This window comes from Eubalaena glacialis, chromosome 17, assembly GCF_028564815.1.
Source record: "Eubalaena glacialis isolate mEubGla1 chromosome 17, mEubGla1.1.hap2.+ XY, whole genome shotgun sequence".
Taxonomy (NCBI): Eukaryota; Metazoa; Chordata; class Mammalia; order Artiodactyla; family Balaenidae; genus Eubalaena; species Eubalaena glacialis.
Window position 1 is genome coordinate 25,271,438 of NC_083732.1, and position 6,770 is coordinate 25,278,207.

Here is a 6,770-nt window from a genome sequence, read left to right on the forward strand (position 1 = left end):
GAGTAACCACTTTAAAATCATCTTTGTATTGTTGTTGGTTAATTGGTCTGAAAAGAACAATGCCCCAGTAAGCCATTCAGAAGGTAGAGGCACATTAAGCCCGGATGCTATGCTGTGGTCACAGCAAAAATGAATCCTGAGGTCTTCCTGATGCATCTTATGGTTATCATAGTGTTTGGATGGAAGTTCTAAGGATGCCAGAACTTCTGCAATGCACCACTCTAGAAGGTAGTGTTAATTGAACTGACAACAGGTGCCTAAAACTTCTGACCCATTTCTTTTAAGTAGGTCAAATCCTTTTATGAAAGTTTCTTATAAATCTTATTTCAGAAATTCTTATAGACTATACCTGCTTTTTACTTCCTTAAGAGTAAAGCTGTGAGAGATGGTCATTTACCTTAGATAATCCTAGGTGCCAGGGACAATTCCAGAAGTACATTTGCAAAATGAAATAGATCTATTACTTTAACTTGTCTCTGAAAAGTTTAGTGAGAGTGTGGAGATGGTGTGGAGCGTAAAAGAGAATGACATCTTTTTTATGAGTAATATGTATGTATCCATAATTTTTCATCTTGCCGATGTGAAGAGAAACTGAACAAGCAAGTTAAACTTGTAGTCTTCAAAGAGAACCTCTCCTCCCTGCCTCCCGTACCTTAAGTGGTAAAGAAGAAAAGGCAGGGTAATCCCTAATAAACAGAAGATTAACAGAGGCTTAATCTCCATGGTATTTCTAGCACCCAAAGTTTCTTAGATCACAGAATCCATTCTCAACCTCTTGGTTGTCTCTTTTTTTTTTCTAATTACATGAATGATCAATTCTAATTCACCAATTTCTAATAGAGGATCAATATTCTTAATTATCTTTCTTCAGCACATGGAGTCATATGAAGGATGGTGCTGTCATCATCAAGTGTCTGGTGATGGAAAACAACAACAACAAACAACAACAAACCCAGTAACCTAAAAGTGAGGCTTTCATGCTCAAATCTACTGATACTGTCTTCTTACCATTAGCTTTCAGTGGCATCAGTTGACTTAATTGATTTCTATAATACGTTCGGCACAACCCTGGCAATTATTTCAAGAAATGGTAGAAATCCCCTAGTACATGGGAAAAAAGAAGGAAAGAGAGAGTGGGGTTAAGCAAGGAGGAGGAACCGGGAGTAACTTGCACATTTCACAGACGTTAAGTCAATACACGTGTAACTGGCAGGTTTAAAGAGTGGAACTTCTCATTGCGCAAGAAGCAAGCAGTTTCCTGCCCTCCCCCAGCCTCTTCACAGGTTGGAGAACCTCTGTAGGGAAAGGTGGAGACCTCTCCTCAACGGTCTTCCTGCCTCCACAAGGCTACCTCTGGCTGCTCTTGTGGCGGGGGGGAAAAGAGGAAAAAGAAAGGGTAGAAAAAAATCTTATTTGACTGGAATGGTTTGAGCTGCAACTTATTTACATCTGAATAATAATTAAAGTTCATTAGAAATTTGTTTTGCTCTTAGTGAATATTTAGAGCTGCCTACTTTTTTTTTTTTCATGAGATGTTACTACGGATTCTTTGGAGAACCTGCCCCCCACTCTCACCCGAATCATTGAGAATTTCTCACTTGCCGTTTTCTTGACTCAGGGGACTCCTGCATCTCTCTGCTTATAATGCCCCCTTCAGCAAGATCTTGCTGGGCAGAAGGGGGCTGGTCAACAATAGTAAGGATCATATTATGAAATTTTCCCAGGAGTCTGAATCTGAAGAGTCAGTGGCATATATTTTAATTTTCAACCATTATATTGCACCCTTAAATTAGAGGACAAATAATTAAAGTACACAATTAGGGTTTTTTGTTGTTTTTTTGTCAATGCAGCTTTCTTTTTAGGTTGTTAAAGAAATGCTCTGTGAAATTAATATATACATCCTTGAAACTTTGATTTACTCTGTTCTCATTTTTCAGATGAGGAAACAAAAATCTAAGTTTACACAGTTATTTAGTAGCAGAATAAAAAGTCTAGAACTAGGGTTTCCTACATCTTAGGATACTATTCTTTCAACTATACCATGGTGACTTTAGAGTGGATAACTAATAAGATTATTGTTTTATGAGTGATGCCAGTGTTTCTTTGACTGGCGTATCTTAAAATATTGAAGCACAGGGTTTATGAAATAGACAAAAGTTGCTGTAACTCAATTCTCAAACGATCTTTTTGAGATAAGCTTATCCAATTGAAGTGAAGGCAAAGGAGAATTGAGATCACAACGATTATGACACTTAAAAAAAAGCTTCTCTAAGGAACCTAAAAGGCCCTGTGACAGTTTAAATAGGGAGCAAATTGTGTGTGTGTGTGTGTGTGTGTGTGTGTGTTTATGACACATATTGTTATTATGATATATGGTTTTCCTGAGGAATAACGGTGGAGGCCAAACAACCACATAATTAATTTTAGTGTTCAATTTCCCAAAGCTATTTAAAATCCATACACGAGTATTGCTCTAATCATCAATTGTTAATTATTATTTTCATAGGCCAAATATGAATTGACAGAAATAATTTTAGGCTAATCTCCTTCTCTTATTTTTCACTTTAATATTTCTCTCTATGAAGTGTTTTTAATACTTAATCACTGAATATATTTGATATTCTTGGTAAACCTGTAATTTGGGATTATGTTGTTGCTTACTCTGGAAAAACTGCATTCAGGCAATAGCTGCAGTTGGATTATGAAATATTCTAATTATGCTGAGTAGAGTGGAAATGATTTTTCTTCTGAAAGTTTTGTAATAGTCATGTTAAACAAGTTTTTGGAGTCATTATTACTTGGTCCTTCCTAGCCTCTAGCTTACTCTAAATTAAAAATGTAATTGGAATTACTGTTCTTTTTCACTCTTCCTTTTGCTATAATTAATACCTCTCTCTCTATGTATGTATATATATACAGAGAGAGAGAGAATATATATACACGTACACATATACATATATGTACATGCACATGTATACACGCACATACACACATAACGTATATTTTATAGAATTTTATTTATAGTTCTCTCTTTCTCCAAAGTGTTTTATGTATAATATATTAGGATCTCTAAGCAATTTTTTATGTGGATGAAGTATCATAATCAGATACATACAGGCCTTATAGGCCCACCATGAGAGAATAAGTGAGCAGACATTTTATGTTATTCCAGAGGGTAAAACTAAGACCAATAGCTAGAAATTATTGAAAGCAGATTTCAGCACGATAGTGATCATTGCTTTCTCCCAGTTAAACACACAAAGGGCTTCTTGGTAGGGAAGCGAGGTCTCTATCACCAGAAGGATTTAAATAAGAGGCTGGATTTATTTGTATTAAGGGAATCTTTTTTTTTTTTGGAGGTAATGGGTATGTTCATTACCTTGATTGTGGTGGTGCTTTCAAGGGTGTATGCATAGGTCCAAACTCATCAAATAATATACATTAAATATGTGACTTTTTTTTTTGTATATCAATTATACCTCAATAAAGTTGTTAAAAAAGATTGAATAGGAAGGGTGCATTCCAGAGGTGAACAATGTCCTAGAGACATTTCCTAGAGGGAAATCAGAAGCTGCTCCTGGGTATCTAGAGTGGTCGGTCCTATTAGGGCAGAGTGAAGGGTACAATAGGCAAGTGCTGTGGGAGAAGGTTCTTTTGGGTCACCTTGACAGCAAGCTTAACTTCTCCCTAACTGGATGCACGATACTGTGAAAGTGCTATTTGGAAGAATTTAATGATTGCCCATGTACAACCTAAACCTTTGGTCTATAGTTACTATTTTACGATTCACCCAGCCTCTTGTATGCTATAGATTGCTCTGCGCAACTGGAAATCTGGCTTCTTCTCAAATAATAAATGATATTGAAATTTCTGATAAATGAGGGCTCATAAAGATCTATCGCAATGGCTTTTCTGACCACTACTTTGGTTGGGCTTTGGTGTGAATACCACAAATACTTTGCTTGCTTTTGGCAAAATGGCTCTAGAAATTCAATAACCATAATAGGTCATTAGTTTTATTTTGATAAATAATATTTTGGCTTGGATGAGACAAAAAAAAAAGAAAATTCTCCTACTTTCATTTTTTTTTTTTAACATTTATTGGAGTATAATTGCTTTACAATGGTGTGTTAGTTTCTGCTTTATAACAAAGTGAATGAGTTATACATATACATATGTTCCCATATCTCTTCCCTCTTGCATCTCCCTCCCTCCCACCCTCCTTATCCCACCCCTCTAGGTGGTCACAAAGCACCGAGCTGATCTCCCTGTGCTATGCGGCTGCTTAACGGACTTACATTGAAGTAGAAGGCATCTATAATTCCTGCAAACTTGAAGATTTTAAGATTTTCCTTTAGTTCTGAATTCAAGTCACACATCCCTATTCAGAAGTGAAACTATATAACTTTAAAGGATTTACTTATAATACGTCTGCTCAACTAATAACAGCTAATTGGGCAGAGATCAGGTCCAACCAGAAATTACTGCCAAAATATGCAAATAAAAATACTGTGACTTGGGTGTGGGCACCAGAGATCAAGTTTTACTTCTGAATATGCATAACTGACTTGAACTAGTTCAATTCCCTCAGAGCACCCAGGCCTTAAGGCTTGGGGTTGTGAAAGTCAGTGTGCGAAAGAACTGGAGCCTTGCTCTATGAAATGTGGAGCTGCTGCCACTTGCTCAGGAAAGATGAAAACAAAAGGAAACTTGTTACATTCTTCACAAGATTCGTGTCTACTGGAAAGTGATTCATAAAAGGTTTGTTGAATTCTTAAGCGATTTTTATCTTGTTTCCAATTCTGACTTATATCCCCACTTGCTTTCAAACGAGATACTAGGCAGTTATGATGTTCTGTTCTGTAAAGGAGCCCAACTTCTGTTTCTATAAATATATCTCAGAAATGATCATGTCAACCAAAATGCAAAAATACAATACAATGGAGAGATATTCAATTTGAAAAAAACCCTTTTTTTTTGTATAGTAAGTGGCATAAGGTGACTTTCATATAGTAAGTAACGTTCAAAGAGACACTGGTAAGTGACATTCTTTCCTGTTTCCAGAAGCTGGCCCTATTCTAGAATAGTAGATGAGAAGGGAGTTCCAAGATCTATTTCAGTTTAAGGCTGCAAGACAAGTTTAAGGCTTCAGTTGCAAGACTGGTTTGGGTCTGTGGCTTCTCAGAGGATTTGTTATGGTACCTTTATCTGTCTTTCTTGACTGACTAGAGTTTTTATTACTTTGTATGATGTGCTGCTAATATAGCTGCAGAAGTGATACTATTTTATATTGTGCGATAAATGCAATAAAACTTGTCATAACAGAGCCATATTCTCCCCCTAGGATCCACCTATAATTTCTATGGAAAGACAGAGGTATCAGAGGATGTGTGGGAAAATCATTACGCTTTGCTTCTGAGTCTCTTCTCGCAAAAGAGGATGTCGATGACACGAGAAAGGGAACACAGCAGGATTTTCTGATCCTTACCCAGCCTGGCCGGGGTGGTGGAGAATCCCTGTCGTGAGTCGTACAGTGGCAGATTTTACCATGCAGGTTGTGTATCTCACCACATGCGACAACCTTAGGGACAGCCAAGTGTCTGTTTATGGTTCACTTGGTGATGCACTAACTCTAAAACAAAGGGAGAGCTGGGTACTGATGTGGGTTGCTTCACAATCTCTAACCCAGTATTCCTTAGACAAGGTCTTTCTAATCTGAGCACAGGTTACCTCAGGTGGCTTTGTGGCATTTGGCACATTAGTTTTAAACAGGATGGATCATTAGTACACCCACCTTGTTCCTGCCAAAGAGATGACCTGTTCAAACTAACACACCAACAAACAAACAATCAAAAATCTAGAGTTTCCAGACACAATTGAAAGCAATTAGGATGGACGATATACGCAGCTCACCCCCCGCAAAAGACTCTGTGGTAACTTCTTAGAAAATTCACCTCATGTTATCAAATGAATTTATCTGATATTTTCAAAGACATTTAATACTTGAGAATTTTCAGAATGTGTTGAACAATTTTACTAAATGTTGATTAAATTTAAAAAAATATATGAATGCAGTTCCTTAACTGGTGCAAGCTTAGGTGACAAACTCCTTGAAGACAAGGACTACCTCCTATTCCACATAATTGTTAGGTGGTCTAAAAATGCAGGCTGACTTGAATCAAAGGAGTCTGTCGTGTGCTTGCCTTTTGTGGGTAAGCGGAGCAGTGTGCACATGACATATTTGTGTAAGGTCAGGTGAATAGAGAAGGACTGACTATGCCTCACAGCCTTTCTTCCCTCCTGTAAGGCAACCTTCAGGTTTTACATTAGATGATACTAGAGTCCCATGATAATGTCATACTTGAAATTTAGGCTTTGGAACTGCCTGATAGGTGAGAATTAACATTTCACAACTCTTCATCCAACATCATTCAATTTGAGATACTTGGAGTGAAAGAGAGTACTGTTTATAATTACAACAGGAAAACAAGCATCACTCAGACCTGTCCCAAGGCTAACTGGGACCCATAAGCACCATATCTTGCACTGTGTGCCACAAACACTGTGTTCAGTTCTGCTAATCTATCAGGGCAGAAAGGCCATTAGGAACCTCATCTTTGTCCTGAAGGATTAACTATTATTTTGAAGCTACAAGATAGATGACAAGACATGAGATTTGTGACACAAATATTCTTTATCCACCTTCTAAAATAGAGCCAAACCAAGATCATGGTTGCCCTCAATGATAACACCCACTCAGCCCCCAGTTC